Source organism: Bubalus kerabau, chromosome 10 (assembly GCF_029407905.1).
Source record: "Bubalus kerabau isolate K-KA32 ecotype Philippines breed swamp buffalo chromosome 10, PCC_UOA_SB_1v2, whole genome shotgun sequence".
In the NCBI taxonomy this organism is placed as follows: Eukaryota; Metazoa; Chordata; class Mammalia; order Artiodactyla; family Bovidae; genus Bubalus; species Bubalus kerabau.
Window position 1 is genome coordinate 12,066,558 of NC_073633.1, and position 11,918 is coordinate 12,078,475.

Below are 11,918 nucleotides of genomic sequence, written 5' to 3' on the forward strand. Positions count from 1 at the left end.
ACTTTCTTGGCTGCTCTAGTATGTCTTGAATAAAGAGTTTTGATTGGCATTAGCAATTTTTAATCAGTACATTTTGAACCAAAAGCCCAGATGCTTTTCCAAAAGAAACCCTTGTTGCACAATAAATGAATACCTTTGCTATCTTTCCTATTAGAATATTAAAGATGGTATTTAAACAATGCTGTAATAACTATTTGCATTCTTTGAGAACTAAGGAATCTTGTGGCTTTGCCAAGTAATTCTTCTATCGATAAAACCTAATTTTTTTTTAACCTCTTGTGGCTTAATTCCAGTAAAAGATTTTCAACTGAGTGAAAATCAATAGTCTATACCTCCTAGGTCTTTTTCTTTATCACAAGTAAAAGGTTATTGTTTTGCCCCTAAGTCATGTCTGATTCTTGCAACCACATGGACTATAGCCTGCCAGGCTCCAATGTCCATGGGATTTCCCAGGCAACAATACTGGAGGGGGTTGCCATTTCCTTCCCCAGGGGATCTTCCCGATCCAGGGATTGAACCTGTGTCTCCTTCATTGCTGGCAGATTCTTTACCACTGAGCCACCAAGGAAGAGTGAGCTAGAAGAGCTTATTAGTAGCTCAGTTATTGCCTCACTATTTGAGTTCAGCTTGAAGAATCTTGGCTTGAGGGCAGAGGTGAGAAGGAGATAAAGAAGTAGGCATTTATAGGACCAGATTTGTGTCTTATTTGCTTTCCAGATTGTTTAAGCAAAGCACATTTCAGCAAGTTAAATTTCAACTTGAGAGTTGTCCAGATGTTAGATGGCAGGACTCCAAAGAATGAATGTGCTGTGCTTTTAGAAAAATGGTCTTATTTTGTTTTGTTTTGTTTAAAAATAAAGGTCAAGAGAGATATCAGCAGGAAAGTCAGAACAAGAAGTGGATTTAGAGATAGAAATGTTCCCATTGAGGAACAAGAAGGGATAATCTTTTCAAAAGGAGATACAGTTTAATAGGATGTAGGAAATGGACTTAAGATTTTAGTTGACTATAAACTCAGTGTAAATCAATAATGAAATTGGGCTGCCAAAAAGTTACCAAAATATTAGGTTGTCTTATTATATGTTTTATTGTCTTGAGGAAATAAAGGGTTAGGTTGTTAGGGTTTCAGGTGCTACATATTTTTTAGGCTATTGTGTTTGTTTGACTCTCCAAAATCATAACTTTAACAAAAAAAGTAGCTTAAGATGTTTGTCTCATTAAATTTAAGGTCTACATTGGATTCTAGTTAATTAAAAGTTATTTTGTAATTCTCTAGGATGATAGAAATACAAATTGCAGAAACAGTATTGGGGAAGGAAGGACATGAGTGAGATGGGAAGTTGTCCATAGCATTCTCAGTGCTTTGAAATAGTGCAGAAAGTAGCCATGGAAGATGTTGAGTGTTTGACATCTGTAAACTAGATCTTAGAACATTTACAAATGGACTTCCTTCGCAAGTGACGTTTCTCTATAGAGAAGAAAATTATGCGATCACTTCTGTTTGTCCACGTTGCCTTCCCGAGAAGAATTGCTCTCTTACCTTGAAAATATTGTTTTCACTGCCAGAAAATACTATATTTTAAAAATAGACAAGAATGCTTCCATTTGTAAATCCTTTTTTTTTTTTTTTTTTCTTAAAAAAGGAGAAAAAATACAAGGACTTCTCTGGTGGTCCAGTGGTTAAGACTCTGCCCTTTGACTGCAGGAGGCAGGTTCCATCCCTGGTCAGGTCCCACACATGCCACTTGGCATGCCTATGCCCTTTCCCATAGAGAGACAGGTGAGATAATGGCTCCTTTCTCTGTAAATGTGGGATTTCTGAGCGAAGAGGGAACAGTTGGTAAGATAGCTGGTCAAGAAAATGGCAGCCGGGGTGAGAGATGGGAGGGAGGTTCACGACAGAGTGACATGAATTTGCCCATGGCTGATTTGTGCTGATGTGTGGTAGAAACCAAACCAACGTGGTAAAGCACCTATCCTTCAGTTAAAAATAGTAAATTTTAAGGAGAGAAAATGGCAGCCAAAGGCCAAGGAAAGATGATGGTTTCATCAGTTGTGTCTGACTCTTTGTGACCCCATGGACTGTAGCCCACCCGGCTCCTCTGTCCATGGGATTCTCCAGGCAAGAGTACTGGAATGGGTTGCCATCCCCTTCTCCAGGAGATCTTCCCAACCCAGGAATCCAACCTGGGTCTCCCGCATGGCAGACAGATTCTTTACCATCTGAGCCACCAGGGAAGACTAAGTAATGGTGGTCAGTCATGATTTCAGTGGTCTGTTTAATCTATCAAGGACGATACAATAAGTTTTTCCCCTGAGGCAGGTTAATGCTTGAAGGATATAGGAAATACGTTAGAGATATCATATGCCTTTATTCCAGAATATTTCTTTATTTCACATATCACTGAATGCATGCACAGATATGCTGCAGTCATGAGATGTGATTTCAGGGAGGTAAATACACACACTCACATATTCCTTCTGAATTTGCTTACTGTTACCCCAAATATAGTTCCTTCTAACTGGAGTCATCTTTTCATTTCATAATTACAAGATTAAACTTGTAAACGGCAGTAATGGACTTACCTGGTTTTACACTCTAATAACTCTTTCTCAGTGATCAGTGCAAAGAAATAGAGGGAAAAAATAGAATGGGAAAGACTGGAGATCTCTTCAAAAAAAATTGGAGATACCATGGGAACATTTCATGCAAAGATGGGCACAATAAAGGACGGAAATGGTATGCACCTAACAGAAGCAAAAGAGGTGGCAAAAATACACAGAAGAACTGTACAAAAAAGATCTTAATGACTCAGATAATCACAATGTTGTGATCACTCACCTAGAACCAGACATCCTGGAATGCGAGGTCAAGTGGGCCTTAGGAAGCATCACTACAAACAAAGCTAGTGGACGTGATGGAATTCCAGTTGAGCTATTTCAAATCCTAAAAGATGATGCTGTGAAAGTGCTGCACTCAATATGCCAGCAAATTTGGAAGACTCAGCAGTGGCTGCAGGACTGGAAAAGGTCAGTTTTCATTCCAATCCCAAAGAAAGGCAATGCCAAAGAATGTTCAAACTATCGTACAATTGTACTCATCTCACATGCTAGCAAAAGTAATGCTCAAAATCCTCCAAGCCAGGCTTTAACATACATGAACCGTGAACTTCCAGATGTTCAAGCTGGTTTTAGAAAAGGCAGAGGAACCAACACCCATTGGATCATCGAAAAAGCAAGAGTTCCAGAAAAGCATCTACTTCTGCTTTATTTACTACGCTGAACCCTTTGACTGTATGGATCACAACAAACTGTGAAAAATTCTGAAAGAGATGGGAATACCAAACCACCTGACCTGCCCCCTGAGAAATCTGTATGCAGTTCAAGAAGCAACAGTTAGATCTTCTGGACATGGAACAACAGATTGGTTCCAGATTGGGAAAGGAGTACATCAAGGCTGTTTATTGTCACCCTGCTTATTTAACTTATATACAGAGTACATCATGAGAAATGCTGGGCTGGATGAAGCACAGCTGGAATCAAGATTGCCAGGAGAAATATTAGTAACCTCAGATATGCAGATGATGCCACCCTTATGCAGATGATGCCACCCTTATGGTGAAGAAGAACTAAAGAACCTCTTGATGAAAGTGAAAGAGGAGAGTGAAAAAGTTGGCTTAAAATTCAACAAGTCTGAAAACTAAGATCATGGCATCCGGTCCCATCACTTCATGGCAAATGGATGGGGAAACAATGGAAACAGTGACAGACTTTATCATTTTGGGCTCCAAAATCACTGCAGATGGTGACTGCAGCCATGTAATTAAAAGATGCTTGCTCCTTGGAAGAAAAGTTTTGAACAACCTAAACAGCATATTAAAAAGCAAAGACATTACTTTGTCAACAAAAGTCCATCTAGTCAAAGCTATGGTTTTCCAGTAGTCATGTATGGATGTGATAGATGGACTGTAAAGAAAGCTGAATGCCGAAGAATTGATGCTTTTGAAGTGTGGTGTTGGAGAAGACTCTTGAGAGTCCCTTGGACCGCAAGGAGATCCAACCAGTCCATTCTGAAGGAGATCAGTCCTGAAGATTCATTGGAAGGACTGATGCTGAAGCTGAAACTCCAATACTTTGGCCACATGATGCGAAGAACTGACTCATTGGAAAAGACCCTGATGCTGGGCATGATTGAAGGCAGGAGGATACAGGGACGACAGAGGATGAGATGATTGGATGGCATCACTGACTCAATGGACATGGATTTGAGTAAGCTCTGGGAATTGGTGATGGACATGCAAGCCTGGCGTGCTTGTAGTCCATGGGGTCGTAAAGAGTTGGAGTGACTGAGCAACTGAACTGACAGTCTAATCTGTTATAAGGAGATTAGATGCTTGCTCCGTGGAAGGAAAGGCTTCATTTCTTTTTACTTCACTGGAGACATTCAGGATTGGGGAAAGAGAGTTGGGTAGCGAAAATCAGAAGTTATACCTATTGTTTACTGAATTGTGTGATTACAAAATTGTTCCTCAACTGGAAAACAGGCTGTTGTGAGGGTTAAATTGAAAGCTTCTAGCTTTATTGTAGAAATTCATCACTAAAATGTTAGTGCTGCACACATGGAAGAAAGGACATAACTAAGGAGAGTTTTGCATTTCGACTTAAGACAACCATTCACCTGCTGATTCTTAGTATTCTTTGGGCAGAGGCGATTTGCCCAAACTCATCTTGAATTTGTTAGCTACCTACCAAAAAATATTAGTGGAGTTGGTGGAACCCCAGAAGAAATTCGCTTAGAATATCTCCATCTGTTTCTCAGTTTTTAGGAGAATAATATAAGTTCTTGGGGAGAGTTTTTAAATTTTGCACTTGAATTTAGTTAACCAGAATGACAGTTGGGTCCAATGTGAATTTTAGTAAATTAAAATAATTGAGTTTCAAGTTTTTGATTTACACATGTCTAAACCTTTGTAAAGCAGGAAATTCCTATTAGGAATTTATTATTTTACTTAGGATCTGCTCACATACCAGAGGACATAAGATATTGTCTACCAGCCCAATAAACCTGTTTATTATCTCTAATTTATATACATTAAAATTCACTTTTGTAGTGTAAAGTTCTATAAGTTTTAACAGTTGTGTATATTTGTGTAATCACCACCATGATAAGGATACAGAACGGTTATATCACCCCCCAAAAGTCTCCCTTGTACTCCTCCTTTGTAATCAAGCCTTCTCCCTACTCCTAACTGTTGACAAGCACTGATCCATAGTTTTGCTTTTTCCAGGACACCATGTGAATGGAATCATAAAGTAGTAACTTTCAGAGACTGGCTTTTACTTTGAGATTCACTGATGTTGTGTGTATTGATGGCTCATGCCTTTGGTGCTGAGAAGTACTCCACCGTAGGGAGGTACCACAGTTTGGGGAACACGTGAGATATCTTTGGTTGTTGGCATTATGAATAGTGCTGCTATAAACACTCATGTACAGAGTTTTGTGTGAATGTAAGCTTTTTATTTCTCTATTATTATAAGAGCATGTAAGAGTGAGATTGCTGGGGCATATGGAAAGCAGCTGCTACATAATTTTCCAGGGTGTACCATTTTGCATCCCCACCAGCAATGTATGACAATTCTGGTTCTTCTGCCTCTTCCTTAGCACTTGATATTGTCAATTTCTTGTTGTTTTGTTGTGCTTTTGTTTTAGCCATTCAAATGGCTGAGTGGTAGTAAGTTGATGTGGTTTATTATTTTGTGTTTTCCTGACGGCTAATCTTATTACATGCTCTTTGCTTCAGTATCTTTTGCCCATGTTAACCATTAGGCTTCTTGTTGAGTTTTGTGACTTCTTTATACATTTTGATACAGTCTTTTGTTGGACATATGATCAACAAAATTTTTTGAGTCAGTAGCTTATCTTTCCACCCTCTTTAACAGAGTCATAAGCTTTTTAATTTTGATGAAGTCCAGTTTATTAATTTTTCTCATGTTATGTTTGTGTTTCAGTGTCCTACCTAAAAACTCTTTGCCTAACCCAAGGTCACAGAGATGCTCTTTGTGTTTTTTTTCCTAATAGTTTTATACTTTGATGTTTTAAGTCTGTGATACATTTTGAGTTAATCTTTGTATAAAATTAAAGTTCATGTTGAGGTTCATTTGTTTGGGTGTGGATTTCCAGTTGTTCTACCACCATTTGTTGGAAAGGCTACCCTTTTCCCATTGAATTGCCTTTGTGCTTCTGTCAAAATTCAGTTGATCCTATTCGCATGCCTTTGCTTCTGAATTATACTCAGTTCCATTGATCTGTGTGTCTATCCTTCTGCTAATATTACAGAAAGTCTTGACATTGGGTAATCTGAGTCCCCTAGCTTTCTTTTTTTTTTTCAAAATTGTTTTACTACTTGAACCCCCTTTCCTTTCCATATAAAGTTTATTATTGGCTTGTCTATACTTCTAAAAAAATCCTGAAATTTTGATGGGGCTTATGTTAGATCAATAGATCAGTTTGATAATTGATGTCTTGACTATATTAAGTCTTCCGGTCTCTGAACGTGAAAGGTCTCTATCCATTTATCTAGGTCCTCTTTGGGTTCTTTCCTCAGTGTTTTGCAGTTCTTACCTATTTTTAAAGTAGAAGCATTCGTTGATTCTGATGCCCCTTTTTTAGGCATTTTTAAATCTTTCTTACTAATAAATTTTTTAATCCAATTTTCCTTTGCTACAGTAGTAACACCAGGAGATTCAATCATTAGTCCAGATTTCCATCTTACTTAGTGCTGGACCTGAGCCCTTAATGATAGAATGTCCTCTTCAATAGCGCAGAGCCCGTGTGTAACCAATTGTATCAATCAAACCCACTTCTCCTAAGTCACAACACAGCAGACAGTGAGCTCATGCCACTATATCCTATTTCACTCCTCTTCATTTAATGTTGCAGTTTCTATCTTTGGGGAAAAGCAGGCAAAATCTAATTTGTAATGGTTAGGACTAGTTGTCCACTTAAACAATAGAAAACTGAGTCATAAATTCTGTCTTCATAAGACTCCTCCATACTTTGGGAAAATGACTCATTTTTAGGCAGCGTCTGCCATAGATAGTTGCCAGAAAATGATCTAACTTGGATAAGCTGGATGCTTTGCACAAGTTTCAGGGCCCCTGTAGAGAGAGCACTGAGAACCAGAGACCATCATATGCATGTCTGTGCGCCCAGGGTCATCAGGCCGTCAGCACAAGTCAGTGGAGCGTTTGGAATGTTCTGATTCAGTTTTCTCAAACATTGCTTCAGAATCACCTGGAGAGCTTATTGAAATACAGATTGTTGTGTCCCACCCCCAGAGTTTATGTTTCAGTAAGTCTGGGATGGGCTGGAGAATTTACATTTCTAACAAGTTCCAGGAATTACGAAAGCTGTTAGTTTGGGGAGCACTCTGAAAACCATTCTTCTGGATTATCTTGTCTGAGTCACTCAAAAGAATTGATGATTTTTAAAAACACAGCTGACTGAATCTCCCTGAGATGTTACATGTTTACAATGACATCATTCTCCCATGTGATGGCATGGGTTTGTTGGGCTATTTATGGGAACGGAAACTTTTCCACTTAGGAGCTTCCTCTGTTGCAAACGCAGAGGGAAGAGAGAAGGCTGTGGCCTGTCGTGTTCTACTGTCTCCTTTGGTCAACGCAGGATGGGATAGAACCTTTGAAATTTAACAGATGGTTGGATGGCATGGATGGTTGGATGACTCAATGGATATGAGTTTGAGCAAACTCAGGGAGATAGTGAAGGACAGGGAAGCCTGGCTGCAGTTCATGGGGTTGCAAAGAATCAGACATAACTTAGTGACTGAACAATACTTTAAGAGTCAGTCTCAGCTGCTTTTGCCAGTAGGAGGAGTTTGAATTTGTTCGTTTGACTTAGTCAAAGAATGTTATGCTAAATTTTGTAGGTTGAAAGTTTGGATGTAGGGGAAAGAATGTTACGCTAAATTTTGTAGGTTGAAAGTTTGGATGTAGGGGAAAGAATTCATCAGTATTCAGAAGGAATTTGCAAGGTAAACCTGTGGTTCATTCTAAAATGTTTATCATTGACTGAAAGATTGACTCCTGTATCCCTTGATAGAGCATTGATAGTAGGGTAGAATGGAAAGATCAGTCATTAACCAAGGAAATCTGCATTCCTAGTGCCTTGGATATCAGTAAACTGGCCTTGAATAAGACGTTTAACGTTTCTGAGTGTTTAGTCAGGAAACAGGAGTTTGGGGGATAAGTGACCTTTTAAGTTCCTTTCTGACCTTGAGGTTTTATGTTTTTTGGTTCCTATTTACATCCAACTTACATAAATGATGCCATTTTTTTCTTACTACTGTCCATCCCCATTATAAACTGCATGCCTTTCTGAGAACTGTGTAATACCCTGATATCAAAAGGAGAAGAAATGTAATTAGCAAACTCATGAATTTCCTTTCAGTATTAATTTTCAAAGGAAGGGATAGTTGAACCATACTCTATGCTCTGCTCATTCGAGATCTTATATCAAATGTTTGCAACCTGTCTTGAAATAGAGAATTTGCACGTCTTTCTAAAAAGCATACACTTTTGTCTGCAGATGTCAAATAGACTAGACCCAGCTGAAAAAGGGATGAAACTGTAGCTTGTTGCAAGTATAATACATGGAAGGAGTTTCTAATCACTTACTGTCCAATCAGCTCTGCAATAATAGCTCAGCTTTCATCACCAAGCCCTGAATAGAGTGGGAGAGTCACCAGCAGTCTAGTCCAGAACCTACTTTTTCTAAAGTGCTTTGAAGACAAAAAAAGTTCATCTAGTAAATAGTGAAGAGCTCCTGCTTAGTAACTGCATTTCTTTTAATTGGCTTAAATTGGGATAATTAGGAGCAAACAAAGTTGGGGCAAAGATTCAGGGTTTTAGAGACTTGTTACATACATCCTGATTCAGGTGATTATACCTCCAGTGTGCATATCTACTTGCTTTTTGAGGCAGACGAGATTAGATAGATCTGAGTGCTCTTTGCTTAATGATTTTTTTATGTATAGTTTTAAGAAATCTTTAACTCAAGCAGGACCCTGCACACCATACTATCGTTTTAGGAATCTATAAATCAGGGGGCACAGCTCTGAGGTAGGTGTGGGCCTTGTTGGGTCACTTACTGGGCTGGAGGGTAAGGCACAGGACAGCCCACTCTCAGATTCACCTGCAAGTCCAGCAGAATTCTGGCCTTGATAATGTAGGGAATCAGTCTTTGGAATTGGATGAAATAAAAGCACCTTAGCTAAAAGCCTGCCTCCCGGTCTGCACCTGACTTCCTGTGACTTTATACTATGTGTCCTAAACGTTTTTTTAAAAAATTCACGGAAGTTGGGCTAATTCGTAAGTCTTTTCATAATAATCCAGGGCTCCTGCGAGGGCTTCTGTTCTCCAATGGCACCCTGTTTGGGGGAATTGATTAATACCAATCCGATGACATATAAACGATAGCTCTGTGATTATGGAAAAGCAGAAATGAAGGCAGTGTCGACCACTCAAGCCCACGTGTCTGGGCAGAAAAGAGGCCACAGTTTCTCACTCTGCTTGTAATGCAGAACCACAAAGAATCTCTTTGTTAATAATCAGAAAACACAGTTCAACTAGCTAGAGGAAGATATGATATCATGGCCCAGTTGAATCAGCTATGAAATACTTTTTATTAAAAAGATTCTTTACCCTTATAGCCGTAGCGCTCACATTCTTGTGGGTATTGAATGGAAAATTCACTTGAAAAGACAGTTAACAGAAATGGCCTCGTTGAAGAGGTAGGGACAGTTTTACAGTATAAGACTCACTATTAAAAGCGTGAGATACGTTAGTTATTCTTTCCGCCTCATCTTCTCGGTTCTTGCGGTAACATCAGGACGATGCCATCCTGTGATTGCACACCAGCCCATCACAAATGCATGCCCCGTGCCAGCACACTCAGTGAGGGAGCGCTCACTTCCTGTGCCTTATTTTCATCGAGGAAACCCATGTCTGTCCATTATGCGTGTGAGTCTGGCATCTTGAGTGCATTCCCGTGAGACTGCCCCGAAGTCTGGATTTGGGGGAGAACTGTGTCTTTCTCTGCATTTTCAGTAATGAGAGAGATGTTACCTGATCCTCAGAGAATCTTGGCGGCAGTCTAACAGCCATCTCTGGATTCGTTTACTGTTGTTTCATAAGACTGCCTTTTTTTTTCTTTGTTTTAACCAATTGTTTCATTGTTTGCTAATGGAAATGGTTTCGTGCTAGCAGGCAATTGTTAGGCAGTTCTAGGATTTCTGATACATGTGTCATTCTTCATGGCAGATGAATGATACGTTGGCTTTTGGCCCATCATACTTAAAGTTGATTTGAGACTAAAACTTTGGAGCCATGAAAATTTATAAGTATACGTACTCCTTAATAGCAGACAGTGTCTTAGTTGATTTACTGGTGGAATCTTCAATGAAAGATTTTTTAAAAGAATTCTGTGTGTGATACGGGGTGGTGGTGAGCATTTTAAGATAGTCTGGGAAAGGAGAGAATCAGAGAAGAAAAGCATGTGAGGCAGGCTGGGTAGGAAAATTAAGAGAGATATAGGCTCTGGGGTAAGAGAAGGGGTTCTTGGGGTTTCTGTCTGCCAGGAGCTCCTTTAGCAGTCAGAGAAGTCTATCAAAGTCTATGGAACTCCTATCATAATTGTTTTACATAAGACGCATAGGACTGCAAAGGAAGCCAACTGTATTGAAAAGCAGTTATGAAAATATCTGAGAAAAGAAATGTGTGATAGGCTAGTATGTGCTTCTTTACTAATGTATAAAAAAACTCTAGGGTCTAATGACCAGTGTAATTTTTAAGTTATGAGCATAAATAACATTTTTTAATTGACAGCAACTGTATGGAAAATATATTTATTGGTGACAAAGTCAGGTTCTGCCAGCAACTATTGTGGTGGGTTGCTTTTGTTCATAATTGAAAAGTTTTAGTCACTCAGTGGTGTCCAACTCTTTGTAACCCCATGGACTGGGGCCCGCCAGGCTTCTCTGTGGAATTCTCCAGGCAAGAATACTGGAGTGGGTAGCCATTCCCTTTTCCAGGGGATCTTCCCAACCCAGGGATTGAACCCAGGTCTCCTGCATTGCAGGCAGATTCTTCACCATCTGAGCCTACAGAGCAGCCCATAATTCATAACTGAAGGAAAATATTAAATTTCAAGTGGAAGTGGACACAAAGTGAAATGTAATTATTTTCCTGTCCCAGTCTCTAGAGAGAAGCCTGTGGATCTCAGGTTAAAGTCCTCCTGATGAGAGGGACTTGGCTCAGATATTAATTTGGCCATTTACTGGCCATGTGACCTTGACCAAGTTCACCTTATACGGTGTGTTTCCTCATCTATAAAGGGTGGATGTACCTACTTTGAGTTACTGGAAGGTTTCAGAAGAGCCTGACGAGCCCAGTTCCTTGTGGAAACAGGGTGACTTGAAGCATGTTGCTTCCTCTAACTGGCTTTCTTTTAGCAGTTGTATTATGAACTTACTGCATCTGCTGACAGACTAAGGCAGACTTTCCACTAGGGAAGAACGCTGGAGACCAGATTTTATAGAGAACAAAAGACTCCTTTTACCTTTAGTTTTCCTTAAGGGTTCTTGAACCTTAAGGGGTGGGTTATGGTATAATGTGAGGGAGAGAAAGCATTATAAAATATGTGAGAAGGATCTGAATAGGAAATATCCTCCTTGCCTTGTAATCTGAAGCCTTTCCTTGCAAAGAGATGGCTTTGGGCTGGTTGTAAAGATTTCAACTAGAAGTAGTCTTGCCTCCCAGGGCTTCCCTTCCGGTGGCTCAGCAGTAAAAGAATCCGCCTGCATTGCAGGAGATGCAGGAGACTCGGATTCGATCCCTGG

At 39.6% G+C, this 11,918-nt stretch overlaps 1 protein-coding gene across 3 annotated transcripts in view; it reads left to right on the forward strand.

The window, feature by feature from the left end:
* The window catches only part of IQGAP2 (IQ motif containing GTPase activating protein 2), a 305,783-nt gene that overhangs the window by 104,663 nt on the left and 189,202 nt on the right, over positions 1-11,918 (forward strand). The window lies entirely within an intron of this gene.